The 18059-nt window shown below is 36.7% G+C and overlaps 1 protein-coding gene and 1 pseudogene across 4 annotated transcripts in view; one reads left to right on the top strand and one right to left on the bottom strand.

The window, feature by feature from the left end:
* PRIM2 (DNA primase subunit 2) overlaps positions 1 to 18059 on the bottom strand; it is a 299004-nt gene that overhangs the window by 235145 nt on the left and 45800 nt on the right. The gene's annotated exons all lie outside the window — the stretch shown is intronic.
* LOC140595427 (large ribosomal subunit protein eL42-like) lies at positions 3998 to 4298 on the top strand (annotated as a pseudogene).

Here is an 18059-nt window from a genome sequence, read left to right as displayed (position 1 = left end):
AAGTTAATTTCAATAAACTTACAAATTTCTGCTCTGCCAATTTCTGAGAACATATACCAAAAGAACAATAACAACAACAACAAAACACACAAAAGGCACTGCAGTAGGAAAGAAATTATAATAAAAACTCAGGTTAATATAAACTAAAAAGGAGGGATCCCTGGGTGGCGCAGCGGTTCGGCGCGTGCCTTTGGCCCAGGGCGCGATCTAGGAGACCCGGGATCGAATCCCACATCGGGCTCCCGGTGCATGGAGCCTGCTTCTCCCTCTGCCTGTGTCTCTGCCTCTCTCTCTCTCTCTCTCTGTGACTATCATAAATAAATAATAATTTAAAAAAAATTAAAAAAAAATAAAATAAAATAAAATAAAAAGGACCATAATCTCAATTCAAGAGTTAATTTATTAAAATACATATTTGCAATTAAAAGTGGTTTAACTATTTCTCAATTTTCTAGCCATATAAAACAACTTCAAACTTAAAACATCAGCTTTTCTATAGGAACGCCTATAGATCTACTATCTCAGACAGATTACATCTTTAAAAATAAAAAGATTGATCTGACTAGAAAAAATTTCAAAATTCTACAGAGAAAAAGAAAAAAAATCTGTAAATGAAGATAAAGTATAAACTAAACACTGAGGAATAGATTTATATCATTTAACACCCAGGTTACTCTCAAAAAAAAACCCCAGGTAGTAGTAGGATGTACATACTAGTAATCTAAAAGCAAAACAATGGACAATAATCACAGAAGTGACAAAAATAAAAATAAATTAAAAGTCTACTCTTTTCTAACTGTCAAGATAATCAACAGCCGTTGCAGCTTTCCTGATCACTTTTATAGTATTCTACATTAGTTAGGATTGGCTAGGTTATGGTGCAATAACAAATTTTAAAACTTTTAGTGGCTTAACAAAAAAAATGGTATTTTCTGCATTTCTGCATGTCCACATGGGCAGTGAAGAAGCAGCAGCAGGAAGGAGGAATGTTTCACCACCAGTGCTTCTCACCAAGCAACCAGATGGCTTAGGGAGGCTCCAATCTCCTACATGATAGAAGGAACATGAATGGCAAACTGGTTCTTCGTAAGAGTTACACAGGTCAATTCCACTCACATGTCATTGACAAAAGTATATCATATAAGCATGCTATCTTCAAAGGAGCCAAGAAGTAGAATTCTACTTTGCCAGAAAGAAGAGAGCCCAAATTTACTTGTGAACAGTAAGTATCAATGATTACTGCAATCCATTCTCCTAGTCACCAATTTACAGTTAACTGAACTTATGCTACAAAATACATTCACTCCTATCACAAGTGAGACAATCTAAAAAGTTCTATAAAGTAATGGGCCTTAATCTCAAAGTTCAGTCAGCATCTGTGGATAATGCTTGATAGTCCCTATATTAGAAGACGATAAAGCTCTTGTTAAAGATGAAGTACCCTCTCCACTTAGACACACACACACACACACACACACACACACCCCACATACACTCAATTAATAGTGTGATAACACTGGCAGAATGACCATGGTAAACATTCCTATTTAGAAAAGGGCAGGTGGGGGCGCCTGGGTGGCTCAGTCGGTTACGAGTCTGCCTTTGGCTCAGATCATGATCCCAGGGTCCTGGGATTGAGTCCAGCATCTGGCTCCCTGCTCATTAGGGAGGCTACTTTTCCCTTTCCCAGACTCCCTCACTCCCTCTGCCCCTCCCCCAGCTCGTGCACATGCTCTCTCAAATAGTCAATAAATAAATAAATAAATAAATAAATAAATAAATGCATCTTCTTTAAAGCACAGATTAATATATATAAACTCAAGTTCAAATGAAAGTGGAGTATCTAACAAGAGATCCCACTGCTCAAATGTCATCTGTGAAATCCCAAGCCCTGAACTTGTAAGGTGGTCTCCGAGTCAAATACCCCAGACACCTGGTAGAAGCAAACTCAAATCTTTTATCTGAAGGAAAGCACATTCCAGTATACCTCAAAGGATTCCTACAAACTCATCCTCAAATACAATACCAAGCATACTGTATTTTATAATAAAGTCCACATTAAAATATCACTTCATGAGCAAAAACAAGAAAAAAAAGACTGAAAGTGTACAGATAACAACTATGTTATCATCTGTATGTTAAAAGGCAAATGTGATGATAGTTGTATGAATGGGAAACTATAAAAAGTGACTTGTGAAAAAGAGAAACAGACAAGAAACTCAAGAACAGAAATTTAAAAGTCAGTGGAATCATCAAAAAATGCCTTAAACAGGATGCCTTGGTGGCTCAGTGGTTAAGTGTCTGCCTTTGGCTCAGTGCATGATCCCGGAGGATCACGTCCCACATAGGGTTCCCTGCATGGAGCCTGCTTCTCCCTCTGCCTCTCTCTCTCTCTCATGAATAAATAAAATCTTTTTTTAAAAAAAGCCTTAAACAATGCCCTACTCTCTAGGACACTGAAGGACTTAGGCAGGTATGAACCAGAAGTTTATCAGCCTTCATGTGAATCAATATAGTCTTCCAAATAACTGCCCACACATCTCCAGCACACAAAATAACAAAACACACAGAAATAAGACTCCATAAATGAGAATCAGATAGATAAGACCAAAAAACAGGTAAAGACTGAAAAATAAAATTGTCATTATTCACAGATTATATGATTAGTATTCTTAGAAACTCAGGAAAAATCCACAAATAATTAGACCTACTGACCTAATTAAAAAGATTTCTGAATACAAGGTCAAATACAGAAAAACCATTTGTATTTCCATATGTCAGCAGCCAGGTTCAATAATGGATTTTTTTTTAAGGCTCCCATCACAAGATTAAAACTATCAAATGCTTAGGAATAAATCTAACAAAAGATGTGCAAGGCCTCCGCAAAGAAACTATAAAACCTTCCTGAGGGAAACTGAAGAAAACTAAAATAACAGAGATATGCCACAAACATGTGCCAGAAGATCAAATATTACAAATGTACCAATTCTCCTCAAATTGACGTATAGATTCAATACACTCTTGAAATCAGAATAGCTTCTTCATCTGTGTGTGTGCATTTACAAGTTGATTTTAAATGTATATGTATATGCAAAGGATCAAAAATAGCCAAGACAAAAGAAAAAATTTTAGAGGAGCACCTGGGTGGCTCAGTCGGTTCAGTGTCCGACTCTTAAACTCAACTCAGGCCTTGATCTTGAGGTCATGAGTTCAAGTCCCAAGTTGAGCTCCATGCTGAGTGTGGAGCCTACTTAAAAAAATTATAATAAAAATTAGAAAAAAACATAATCCAAAAGAAAAATAAGTAAAAAACATGAACAGGCATTTTACAAATGAGAAAATTTAAAGGCTTAATAAATATATGAACCTCAACCTCCTTAGTCATCAAGTAAGTACAACTTAAAACTATAGTGGAAAAACTCCACAATATAACACTACACAACAATCAGAATGATTAATCTATATACATTGGGGGACAAAAATGTTGGTGAAAGTGTGGAGGAATTGGAGCTCTTATATATTGTTGGTATAAATGGTCCACTTTTTCCACTTTCAGCACTTTCTTTTTTCTTTTCTTTCAGCACTTTCTTATAAAACTAAAGATATCTGCCCTATGACTCAAAAATCCCACTCCCAGGAATTTACCCAAGAAAAATAAAAATATATGACCACAAAAGGGACTTACTTGATCCCATTTATATAAAGTTCTAGAACAGGCAAAATTTAATGTGGTAGAAAAATATTTGAATAGTGGCTGCCTTTTGGAGAACAGGAACAGGGATTTTCTGGAGCATGAGGAAACTCTCAGGGTTGATAGTAACATTCTGTACCTTGGTAAGTTTGAGCTGCACACGTTTATGCATTTGTCAGAACTCATGAATGGTACACTTAAAGAGTTGTGCATTTCATTGTATGTAAGCTTTACATTAAATGAAGAGAACTGTTAACCAATATTGAACTCTAGCTTTTTTTCTGTGCTGACAGTGCTCTTGCGAACATGGTGAATCCTCCTAAAACCCACTGGAACTTCTGCAAGAAGTATGGTAAGCACCAACCCCACAAAGTGACACAGTACAAGAAAGGCAGAGAGTCTCTTTATGCACAGGGAAAGCACCATTATGACAGGAAGCAAAGTGGCTAGGTTGGGCAGACTAAGCTGATTTTCCAGGAAAAGGTTAAAACTACAAAGATTGTGCTGAGGCTTGAATGTGTTGAGCCCAACTGCAGATCTACGAGAATGCTGTAAGAGATGCAAGCGTTCTGAACTAGGAAGAGATAAGAAACAAAAGGGTAATTGATCCAGTTCTAAGCTTCATACTTTGTTGTATTATGAAGACAATAAAAACTTGAGGTTATATTCAAACAAGCATTGAATTCTAGTTAAGGATATGCAGGCTGTAGTATCTATTTGGTGGGAACTATACTGATTTCCATAACTTTGAGAGGACAGCTATAGGAATAGAAATAATAATACAAATATGGTAAACTGTAAGTTGTAGAATCTATGTACTGAGTACATACAGATATTCACTGTAAGATTCTTTCAACTTTTCTGTATGCTTGAAACTTTTCCATTATAACTGGAGACAAAATGACACAATGAAGATACTATTATACACTCATTCGAACTAAAATTTAGTTGGGACAATACAGATGAAGAGTATAGAGCAATGGGGCTCTCATAACCTACTGACAGGAGTACAAATTTGTATGAACATTTTAGAAAATCTGGCATTACCTCATAAGTTGAAAGTAAACATATCCCATGACCTGGCAATATTTCTCTAGTATATATACTAGAGCAGAGATAAGAAAACTTGTTCTAGGGTCACCTGGCCTAGACTTGTTCTAGGTCGCTCTAGCTCAGGGTTTGAGTGTCTGCCGTTGGCCCAGGGCATGATCCTGGAGTCTCCGGATCGAGTCCCGCTGGCTCCCTGCATGGAGCCTACTTCTCCCTCTGCCTGTGTCTCTTACCTTCTGTGTCTCTCATGAATAAATAAATAAAATTTTTAAAAATAAAATAAAGATTCTTCTTTAAAAAAAAAGAAAGAAAAGAAAACTTGTTCTAGAAAAGGCCCAACAGTTAAAATTTTAGACTTTGCAAGCCACAAGGTCTCTTTCACAAGTATATATTTTGTTGTTATGTCAAGAAAATAACCATATGTAAATAAATGGATATGGCTATATTAATACAACAATATATTTATAGACTCAAGCTTACATTTCTCATAATAATTTTCCTTTGATAACAAATGTTATTCTTTTAATTTTTTTCAACTACTTAAAAATGTAAAAATCAATCTTCACTCACAAGTTATGCAAAAATAGATAGCAAAGAGAATTTAGCAGAAGGGCCATATTTTGCTGAGCCCTACCTACCCTAGAGCAACAGATTATATTTACCTAGAACGTTTGTTTTTTTTTTTTTTTTAGAACGTTTGTTAAAATACAAACTCCTACACTCCATTCCTAGAGGTTGATTCATAATCTCTGGAACAGGTCCCAAAAACATACATCCCTAACAAGTTCCCAAGTGATGGGAATGTTCCAGTTATCAGACCACTGGCCTAGAGAAGCATAAATACAAAGAAATATGAATAAGCATTATTCACAAAATCAAAAAGCAACGTTATTCATAACAGCCAAAACTAAAAACCCAAAAATGCATCAAAAGCAGAATAAATGTAGCATACCCATAGTATAGACTATGGCATAGCAACAAAAATAAACTTCACCTGATAGGCGTATGTTTTTAAGATTAGCACAATAATCCAGCTATAAAATAAAACATCTCATTGTTCCACTTATATAAAGTTTTGTGTTAATAAGGAAATTTATACTGTTTAGGAATGAATACTAAGGTGGTCAACTCAAAGGAAAAAGATAAGGAAGCGATTACCACAAAGTCAGACAGACTCCAGTGGTTTCCTCTGAGGGAGAAAGGAGACAACTGGTTGAGAAAGAGCACAAGAAGTGTGAAGAGTACTAATAATGCTTTATTACTGGATAACAGACTTTATAATAATCCATTAAACTGTATGTTTTTGTTTGATATATTTTTCTAGATATGTGTTATACTTCTTTTTAAAACATTTTAAAAGTGAAAAAAGAACTGTTATAATAAAATATAATTCAGTCAGTAAAATTCTTCTTAAAATTATGAATATTTATGATTACTCTGATAGAAAGATATCCATGAAATTCTGTTAAGGTAAAAATAAAGTAATACAATTAGATGAGAGCAAATTAAAACAAATCTTTAAGAGATTCCATGTCTGGGTTTGTGTATACGTTTGTATGTGGGGGTAAGTTTAGACCAAGTAAAATTGTGTAACTCTGGATAAACGGATTACAGATCATTTTTATTTTCTTCCTTACTATTATTAAATTTATTCCTTACATATTTCATGAATGTTATTAGAATGGAGTTTTTTATTTCAATTTCTAATTGTTCAATGCTTTCTTGCATATCCTTTTTACTTTGTTCTTTTACTTCAAAATTAAAGAAACCACTGGCTAGATTAAGTATAAAAGTGATGCTACAGAATCACCACTTTTGGCATGCCAAATGATTTCTATATTTACCCAAATCTGTTGAATCTAAGACTAATGCTGCTTAACTACTAGTATTAGTTAAGCTTCTCTTTCTCTGTATTTCCCTGAAAGGTAAAAATCCAGCATATTTTGAAAACTTCCTTTAAAGGAAATCTTATCGAGAAAGATATTATGTTGCAGAATTAGAAAAAAAAAAAACACTCTGCTGAAGTGAGGCTAGGCCCAAAGGATACCCATCCAACCCATCATCACTCCATCCCCCACTACTGTGGCCCATTTCTAAAGGGCACAGGCAGAAAAAGCCTACAAAATAGTTAAGGATATGCACAAATCATACTATGAAAAGAATGATGGCACTACTACTGAAATAGAATCACTGGCTGGTGGACAACTATCTCACCACTGTGTAATGGCTTAAAATGTTTGCTCACCAGCTGTTATATGAAAGTCAAAGTACAGCAAAGAGAAAGGCAGTCTAGGTGTGTGCAGCAGTAAACTATTAAAAAGCCAATGGGGTTGAGACCCATGCATACAATCTAGTAGTCACACTAGTTTATACTATCTCACGTAATCACACCAACAACCCTACAAGGTAAATATTATAATTTTAATTTTACAGCTAGTTAATAGAAATAGAAATGAAATTGGATTTCCAACTAAGATTGAGTTCACAAGGCCATAGTCTCCAAATAAACAAAGTAATACTTTAGAAAAGAGTTGCACATGTAACATCAAAAGAGAGTCAACAATTAAAATTTTCAACGCAATTCTTTTTTTTTAATTTTTATTTATTTATGATAGTCAGAGAGAGAGAGAGAGAGAGAGAGAGGCAGAGACACAGGCAGAGGGAGAAGCAGGCTCCATGCACCGGGAGCCCGACGTGGGATTCGATCCCGGGTCTCCAGGATCGGGCCCTGGGCCAAAGGCAGGCGCCAAACTGCTGCGCCACCCAGGGATCCCCTTCAACCCAATTCTTTTTTGGTAATGAACAGGATAAAAATACAAAAACTAAAAATGTAATATAACTAGATGTCACAGTTTTATAACTAAAAAATTTAAAGAACATCATTGCACAAATTAAACAGCACAAATCGACACTCATTCTACAGTGCTGTAAATTTAGCAATAGCAAATATTTTCCTAACATCAGATTATTCTGCTTCAGCATTTGTTTTGTTCATATGTATCTCTGCCTATTTAATTGACTATCTACCTTATCCTTTGCACTCCATAAGGGAAATGCTTTTAAACTTAAATGCACAACCAGATAACACACTGTAGAGCAAAGGTAGACATTTTAGACCAGTTTTAGAGTCAAACTGTAATTCTCACATAGCAACTAATAAAGTAAGAAACTAATCAGGAAGATATGGATGAAAGGAGAAGAAATATTAACATCCTCATGGAAGTTTTTATTATTTTTAAGTGAATTTCCAATTGGAAATAGAAAAGGTTAAATACAAAGATGTATTTTGAATTTGCCTAATGAATACTTATTTGAATTTATTTTTTTAATTTTTTATTTATTTATGATAGTCACAGAGAGAGAAAGAGAGAGAGAGAGAGGCAGAGACACAGGCAGAGGGAGAAGCAGGCTCCATGCACCAGGAGCCCGACGTGGGATTTGATCCCGGGTCTCCAGGATCGCACCCTGGGCTAAAGGCAGGCGCTAAACTGCTGCACCACTCAGGGATCCCACTTATTTGAATTTAAATAAAATTCTAACATACATGCCTGTTCTCCCCACCATTAAGATAATCACAACTGAATGCATACACTGTTTTTTACCCAAATAGTTTTGATTGAATTACCTGACAAAACTGAAGTTCAGGTAAGCTACTCCACCATGGCCCTTTGATAATCACTAATTATAGCAACAAATACTCCAAATACTCTTTGGGGTTCGAACTAAACAAATCTCACAGCAATATATAATGCTAATACTTCTCCAAAGTAATATAGTATCTCCTCTTTCCCTATACTCAGCTCAAATATTTGTATTAACAATACCAAAGGTGTTTAGAAGCAATTAACTGCTTACCTAGTAAATATCAGGGAAGCAGTGAAAGCACACCTTAATGGTCATAAATGTAATAAGTTATAACTTTACTTATTCAAATAGTCTTTCACCTTAGAATTAAGACTAAATTTTTTTTATTCAAAAGTTTTTAAATTAAAGACTATAGAGTATTAAAGAACCTAATAAAGAGGCACCTGGCTGGCTCAGTCGGTAGAGTATACTACTCTTGATCTCAGGTTCATGAGTTCAAGTCCCACACTGGGTGTAGAGCTTACTTTAAAAAAATAATAATGAAATTAGATTTTCTTTCATCGAAATGCACCCTCCCAGGGGTGTCTGGGTGGCACGGTCAGTTAAGCATCTGACTCTTGGTTTCAGCTCAGGTCATGATCTCAGGGTGGTGAGCCTGAGCCCTACTTTGGGCCCCAGACTCAGTGCAGAATCCGCTCAAGATTCTTTTCCCTCCCCTTTTGCTCCTCCCTCTGCTATGCTCACACAAGCTCGCTCTCTCTCTAAAATAAATAAAATCTTCAAAAAACTTTTTTTTTTTTTTTTTTTTTTTTTTTTAGTTTTTATTTATTTATGATAGTCACAGAGAGAGAGAGAGAGAGGCAGAGACATAGGCAGAGGGAGAAGCAGGCTCCATGCACCGGGAGCCCGACATGGGATTCAATCCGGGGTCTCCAGGATCGCGCCCTGGGCCAAAGGCAGGCGCTAAACCGCTGCGCCACCCAGGGATCCCCAAAAAACTTTTTCTAATTAAAAAAAAGAAAGAAATGTACCCTCCCAAAAAATAGAGAAAAAAATGCCTACTCTTGCTTAGATTAGAAATAATGAATAAAATTCTAAGGAATTCGATGTATTTCTAAATCACTCACCCAAAATAACCAGGTGCATTCCAAATGACAAGGCACTCTATCTAAAATTCATGTCAGAGCTTGTCTTATAGCCTTTCAGTAAATACAGTTTTTCCTTTGTGAATTAAAAAGTTCATCCATTTGTCACACACATTCTAAATCTTCATTTATCAATTTAGTTATAACCAAAATTTAAATGGCCAAAGTAAGAAAACTCACCAAAAAATACAGGATGACTTTACAAAACTTACTTAATATAAACTGCTACTGACTTGATTATTTCAAATACCTTAAATACCCTTGGGTATTCTCTTCTGTTTTCTGTATAAAAACTACTGGGAAAATATGAGCACATTTCATTTCCTCCAACTCCCTTAATGAAGTTACCTACTGCAAGCCTAGAAAATACCCACCCTCTAAAAGAGCAAGACAAGATTAAATGGCTTCTTGCTTCTACTAATGTAAGAGAGTAAAAACAGATATAGTGAAACAATTATAAAAGCAGAGTAAGACAGTGGAAAATATATAGTCTTTAATGCAAAAGCCTGAGTTCAAATCTGAGGTTAATTAACCTCTTCACACCTCAGTTTCTTCACCAGTAAAATTAAGAAAATAATACCATTTCACATAGCTTTTAAATAAAATAGAACATGAAAGGTGCCTAGCATAGGGATAGCAAATAACATGCCCTTAATACATGGTAAATATTTATTATTACTATCACTAATATTTACAGATTACATTTAATTAGTTTGTTTTCCAGGCACAAATTGAAATGCTTCCTGCAACTAAACTGGTTTCTATAAACTTGTCATTTTATTAAACAAACATAGGACTGGTCTTTAGGGGGTATTCAAAATAACTAATAAAGATCACTGCAACATCTTACAATCAAGGCGTATCATGTTTCACAAAATAAACATCTTTCTGAAAAAAGGTATATAGACGAACTCTTCTAAATGGAATCACATTTCCTGAGTAACTTACATTACTATTCCAGAGATGCTCAACCTTCACTCTGATTAATTTTCAATTAGCAAAGACCCTGAACATTGGAGCTTTGAAGTTCTTCTCTTTCCACCACTACTCACAATTCCCCACAGCTCAATCCCTATTATCCATACCCACCCACCAAATAGTCAGTACCTCCATGCTTCAAACGGCATGTGGTATAATGGTATAAATCTTTTTGTCAAGCAAAAATTACTGGGCTTTAACAGTTTATATAAAGCTTTATTTCTTTATTTTATAACTATACTGTTATAATTATAGTATTTTACATGCTGCCTTACTAACAGAATTAAGGATTTGGGGAGTGTATCTTTTTCATTTTTTTTAAAGATTTTATTTATTTATTTGCCAGAGAGACAAAGAGCACAAGTAGGCAGAGTGGCAGGCAGAGGGAAAGCGAGAAGCAGGCACCCTGCTGAGCAGAGAGCCCAATACAGGGCTCCATCCCAGGAGCCCGGGATCATGACCTAAGCCAAAGGCAGACTCTTAACCAACTGAGCCACCCAGGTGCCCCTCTTTTTCTTTTTGATATTCTCCATTAAACCGGAAACTGGAAGAGCAGTTTCACTCTGCCAGCACTCCTAAGAGAAGATTAAAACAGCACTCTGGTGAGGCAAACGTTCCACCCAGGAAACAAGTAAGAGGCTGTCTCGTGTAGACTGCACTGCTACTCACCTTATATTTCTCAGTGAGAAAACGGTGTACATCCCCTACCTGCTGGACTCATATTGCATTGCCATGTGACTTGCTTTGGCCAGTGAAATCTAAGTGACATGTGTCACACCCAAGCAAAATCTGTATTAAGCATGTGGTTTACCCAATTCTCTCCCCGCTGAGCCACAGCAACTGATGCAATTTCAGAGAAAGGGTGCTCAGTCAATGTGAGTCACAGCGTCAATAGGACACAGAGTAGAGCTGAAGATGAACCACATAAGACACAGAGCAAGAACAAGAAACAATTTCAGTAGTCATTGAGATTTAGGGATCATTTGTTACCACTGAATGAATAACCTATCCTGACTAGCAGAGTTATCTCCATGCTCTTTGGATGCCACATTTTTATCAATAAAATATTGAGCACATACTTCCACTACATGTGTTTTTATAAATTACATATATTAGTGTACATTATGTACTTATAATATGCCTTCCCCCTCCCAAAAAAAAAAAAATGTAAAAGGAATGAGATTACAAATGTGTAAGTTGAATTATTTATTTCCTTCCCACACTCCCAAATGATATCTTCAGCAAACCACTTTGGAATCACTGGTCTATTACAATAGTCTCTAAAGATATAAATAAGGCTTCTCTGAAACTCTATAAACTTCATATCAGTAATAATCATGTTTATAAATATTTGGCTGAAGTTTTCTACTTGCATCCACCTAGCTTTCTCTCTCTCAGACCCCTGTCCTTAAACAAGGATGTACCTCAGATTTGCAATGGAGTCGTTCAAAATTACAGATTCCTGGTGACTCCCAGACTCCTAGAATGAACCCCAGGTATGTGTTTATGTGTGTATGTGTGTATATTTTTTTTTTGTAAAAACCCACTAGTGATTTTGATTTTGATATATATACCAGTCTAAAGAGAAGTCCCAGGGAAAGAATCCTCTTTTTTCAAAGATTTTATTTTTAAGTAAGATCTACAGCCAACATAGGGCAAAACTCACAACCCTGAGATCAAGAGTCACATGCTCCACCAAATGAGCCAGCCAGGTGCCCCAAGAATCCTCTCTCTTCTAAAATAAATTTATCAAATCCTGGCAATACCACCATCAATTCTAACATTTGATTTTTTATGTGGAATTCTTTTTAAAAATATTGAGAACCTACTATGTACCAAGCACTATTTCCAGAAGATGGGATCTAGCTATAAACTAGCAAAACAAAACAAAACTGCTCTCATGAAGCTCACATTTTAATGAGACAGACAATACACAATAAACAAGAAATTATCAGGCCACAATCTAGGCACAGGAAGTCAAGAAGTGATTTACACTGTGATTTTTAAAAGATGATTCTTACGCTCAATAGAGAAGGAACAGTAAGAGGGATCAGAGTGTAAGAAAGGGAATTACTTAGGAAAAAGATGATGGTGGCCTAAACCAGAGAAGCGTTGGTAGAAAAAAAAAAAGTGAACACATTTGGAATATATTTTGGAATAGTACAGATGGACAGACTGTAAATGAAGAGAATGAAGAAAAAGACTCCTAGGTTTGGAGCTCTAGCCACTGGGCAGATAGTGATATCATTTACTATTTTTCTTGATCCTCATTATCCACTGTTATTTATATTTTACTTTGATACAGATTTGTCCTATATATCTTGTTGCAAGTCACCTCAAGTCCTTTGTGGAAAGGGACGTGACATCAATACATGTAAATAAGTGATGAAAGTATAAAATGAAACACACGTGTACTAGCAGGTAAAAAGACATGTTAACAATTCCAACGATATTTTTTTTAAATTTTTATTTTATTTATTTATGATAGGCACACAGTGAGAGAGAGAGAGAGGCAGAGACACAGCCAGAGGGAGAAGCAGGCTCCATGGACCGGGAGCCCGACGTGGGATTCGATCCCGAGTCTCCAGGATCGTGCCCTGGGCCAAAGGCAGGCGCCAAACTGCTGCGCCACCCAGGGATCCCACAATTCCAACAATATTAAAAAAAAACAATTCCAACAATATTAAGGCAATTATTACTAGAAAGACTGTTTAAAATATCCAGTGTACAATGAAACAATTAGGAATCATTTCTTTTACAATGAAATAAAAAATTTATCAATGAAACAAATAGCAAACATCCTGGTTTTTAATATTGCTATCACTATTTTTTTTTAACTTATTTGAGAAAGAGAGAGAAAGCATGAGTTGGGGGGATGAGCAGAAGGAGAGGGAGAAGCAGACTCCCAACAGAGCAGAGAGCCTGAGCCTGATGTGGGGCTTGATCCTAGGACCCTGAGATCATGATGAACTGAGCCAAAGGCAGACACTTAACCACATGAGCCATCTAGGTGTCCCAATATTGCTATCACTATTTCTCTTTTTTTTTTTAAGATTTTATTCATTTATTCATGAGAAACACAGAGAGGAGAGAGAGAGAGGCAGAGATACAGGCAGAGGGAGGAGCAGGCTCTATGCAGGGAGCCCGACATGGGACTGGATCCCGGGTCTCCAGGATCAGCCCTGGGCTGAAGGTGGCGCTAAACCGCTGAGCCATCCGGGCTGCCCTACTATCACTACTTCTAATAAATATTGTTCTATATTGGTAGTAAGTATTGTGATCTATATAGAGCACTTTGTTTCTCAAATGCCCTGTGACCTACTAATTAATCTTACTGTAGGGTTTAAAAATGGCTGCAGGGATGCCTGGATGGTTCAGTGGTTTAGCACCTGCCTTCAACCCAGGGCGTGATCCTGGAGTCCCAGGATCGAGTCCACATCGTGCTCCCTGCACGGAGCCTGCTTCTCTCTCTGCCTGTGTCTCTGCCCCCCTCTCTCTGTCTCTCATAAATAAATAAAATCTTTAAAAATAAATAAATAAAAATGGCTGCAAATTCTTTGACATTCCTATTAAGCTCTACCCATTAAAAACAGATCTGTTTGTCCACCCTATGATCCGGCCTGGACTATGACTGCTTTGTCCAACAGTATGGCATGAGTGACGCCATTCCGTGCCTGATCTTTGAGAGGACTGACAGCTTCTGCCTTGTTCTCTTAAAGTCCTGGGTCACCAAAGAAGTCATCTAATTCCCTTGCTTTCAGGATCACATGGAGGAGATCCCAGCAGAGTCTAGCCTTGTACAGTCCTCACCTCAGTACCAGGCATATGAGTAAGGCTGCCTTGGACATGCCTACACCAGACTAGTTACCAACCAAGTAACCCCACGTGATACCAAGTAGAGCAGAAAAATTGCCCTGTGGAGAGCCCTGTATGAATCCCTGACCCTCAAGACTGTGAAATATTATAAACTGGTTATTATTTTAAGATTTAGAGTTTGATTTTGGTTTTAAGTTTTGATATTAGGTTTTAGAATTATTATTATTTTAGATTTGGGGGTAGTTGTTACACAGTAATAAATAGCCAGAACACTTATCAACCTAAAATAAGTTAGTTTAAAACATTTTTTCTACCTAACATCCAATTCTCTTTTTTATATATACTTTATTATGTTTTAGTAATCTCTACACCCAATGTTGAGACTCAAATTCACAACCCTGAGATCAAGAATCGCATGCTCTTCCAACTGAGACAACCAGGTGCCCCTACAATCCAATTTTTAAAACATATTTTCTATATTTAAATATACAAAAGAGAGCCATATAATAGGAAAAAAATGAAAATAAATTGTTAATAATCAGTAAATTTTTAGGAAACAGAGAAAACAGGAAATAAAGGAAATAATTATCACTGTTGCCATGTTAATTAACCAAATTGATAGCATGGTATGTTATGTCACTTACAAATTCTTTGTCATTTATAATCATTTGAAACATTCGGTTAGAAAACAAACAATAATTTAACATCCTGAGATTCTAATTAGTATGTTGATGTCTCTGTAATTCTGCCAAGCTGATCAATGTAAAAATCAATCGTCTGGTTACTTTATTACTGCTTATTTTTTTAATAGCACAAGCACATTTTGAATATACTAAAATTTATACTACACAGAAAAGATTAATTCCGTAAACTTATGCTCATTTCTTCTCTTCTACAAGAAAAGCACCCCCCACCCTGCCAAAACTGGGTAATTTATACAATTCTTAAAAGTCTCCTAAATAAATCAAAACAGCAGTAATTCCTGAGCTGGACATGACAGGACCAGAACCTTACAATCGGCCAGGTTGTATCAGATACACATTCCATCCCATCTTAACCCATCACACAAATATTTCTTCAGCATCTTCTATGAGCCAGGTACAGCACCAAGAGACAACACAAACAAAGGATGCTACCTTATAAATTAACTAGTATTTAACCATAGGGAAATCTTATAAAAGAAGAGAAGTTAACTCTACTAACAATTAATCTGAAAGAAGAAGCCACTCACAAGAGCAAAGAGCCTGGTTTCTGGCATGCAATGGAAGAGTAAAGGTCTGTGAAGGCCAGAATGTCCACCAAGCCTGATGCTTAGCCCTGCTTATACAAGTTAGAGATAAGCAAAGTGAAAGGAAGCACACTCATTAAAGTGGAAGAGAGGGGACAAAGTGATCCACTCCAGGAAGCTAATTTCAGAACCCACCTCAGAGACTCTTTGCTCAAACTATAGATAAATTGAGGTGAAAGTCACCAATGGCACTACTAGGGCATTGGCTTTAGCTGAAGCTTGCAAAACAGCACTACACAGGGTAACCAGGCAGCATTTTTTTTAAAAGATGTATTTATTTAAGAAAGACAAAGAATGTGCACCCAGAGTGGTGAGGGGCAGAGGGAGAGGAAGGGAGAATCCAAGCAGACTCTGTACTCAGTGCAGAACCTGATGTGGGGCTCAATCTCATGACCCTGAGATCATGACCTGAGCCAAAACTAAGAGTTGGATGCCTAGCCAACTGCACCACCCAAGCACCACAGCCAGGTAGCATTTATAGCATTATTGAAAATAGCTTGATGCCCCCAAAAGGCAGCAAACCTAGGAAGCCCACAGGGCACAGAAGATGGAAGTGAGTCACTTCCAATTAACCTCTACCAATCAATCAATCTCTATCTCTCTGACTCATACACACCAGTACTAAACTGGGAAGCAGGACTCAGTGTCCAACTTATAGACTGAGTCACTTTCAGGCTGATATGGCCTAGAAAAATGGCAATAATATAGCAAAATATAAAATAACAATGAGTAGACAAAATATTGTGTAATCACTGATACTAAACATCAAAACAGCAATATTATTTAAAATGTATTTAAAAACCTAGATCTAGGGCAGCCCAGGTGGCTCAGCAGTTTAGCGCCGCCTTCAGCCCAGGGAGTGATCCACGTTGGGCTCCCTGCATGGAGCCTGCTTCTCCCTCTGCCTGTGTCTGTATATCTGACTCTCTCTCTCTCTCTCTCTCTGTGTCTCTCATGAATAAATAAAATCTTAAAAAAAAAACAAAAACCTAGATCTATTGCTGAGACAGAATATAAAAATATACTATAAAAAACAATGAGTTAAAAAAAAAAAAAAAACAATGAGTTAATATAAAAATATGGAACCTTAGAGAGGCACAGTGAAAAAGTCAACTAGGAAAGAGTACTTGCATTATTCTATTCCAATCAGGAAACTAAAAGCCTGGTAGACACCTGGAGTCAGAATTGAAACAACTTTATATCAAAACTATCAATGAATCTTTTTGTTCATTTATTTTCACTTATATATTTCATCCTCTCGTGGGTACCCAAAAATTAGACCCCTCTGGAGACCTACCATTCATTGATCCATCCGGGCTGAGCCATCCGGGCTGCCCTACTATCATTCTCATTTGATTAAGCTCTGACCCCCATCTATCTAACTCATCCATTTGTATATTCCCTCTGTTGAAAACTTTCAAAAATAATTTCTATTTTGTCCTATAGTAACGAACTCTGACATATTCAACCTCTTTCCAAATGCTCCCCTGCCTCTGCTGCTTGCTGAGACAGAGCTCTATCATAGATGGATATAAACTCATTCTGCCCTTTTCCCTCCATTGTGGCCAGTACCTCCCCACTACATATGACTGCTTTCCACCTGAACTGCCTCAAATTCACCCAGCCCTTCTGGCACCTCACTATAGTGACCAACCATCCCAGTTTTCCTAAGACTTAGGGGTTTTTCAAGACATAGTGCTTTAAATGTTCAAGCTATGACAGACACTATCCAAACCCAAACTTTGTCAACATTGTAACATCCACCTTCTTGCCACTGTCCTAACTGACAAATATATCCATATGATGATCCCAACCTTGGCAGCTCACTCCAGAAGTCAGAGCCCAGTTCACAACTACCCCCTCACCCCTCAACACACATCATACTACCCCCAACCATACCTCCTCCTCACCCTCCCTGCTCACCTACTCCACATCCCCACTATATAGTCCCCCACTATATAGACTCCAAAGTCTCTTTTCTCTCCCCAGACCTTTAACTTTTCATGGTTTCAATTTTCATCCCCCAAAATATTTCATCTTCCAATTCTATCAAACTCTGTGCCCTCCTTATAGCATACCATGACTTTTATCTCTATGTCTTTACACCTATTTCCCATATCTGAAATATCCTTCCCATCCCTCTGTTACTACTGGAAAATGTCTATATAGCTAATACATTATCTCTACAAAGTCTCTCCAGATTTTCTCAGTAATAGCTACTTCCTCTTCTGTGCTTGAACATGCAGTATTATAGTACTTATATATACTACAAGCAATGTATATGTGTACCTCACTTGCTATATGAACCTAAACACAAAGAAATCTTATATTCTTAGCTCTCATCACAATACCTAGTGAAATGTTTACAAACTAGAATATATAAGCTATGGAGGGTGATAACATTCAAACTGAAAAAATAAAGAAGAAAAAGTAAATATTCTGAAAAATAAAATGGAACTCCAGAAGACTAAAAATTTATAATCAGAGCATACAATAATTTATCAAA

This window comes from Vulpes vulpes, chromosome 1 (assembly GCF_048418805.1).
Source record: "Vulpes vulpes isolate BD-2025 chromosome 1, VulVul3, whole genome shotgun sequence".
NCBI classification, from domain to species: Eukaryota; Metazoa; Chordata; class Mammalia; order Carnivora; family Canidae; genus Vulpes; species Vulpes vulpes.
This window is presented reverse-complemented; position numbering and strand designations above follow the sequence as displayed.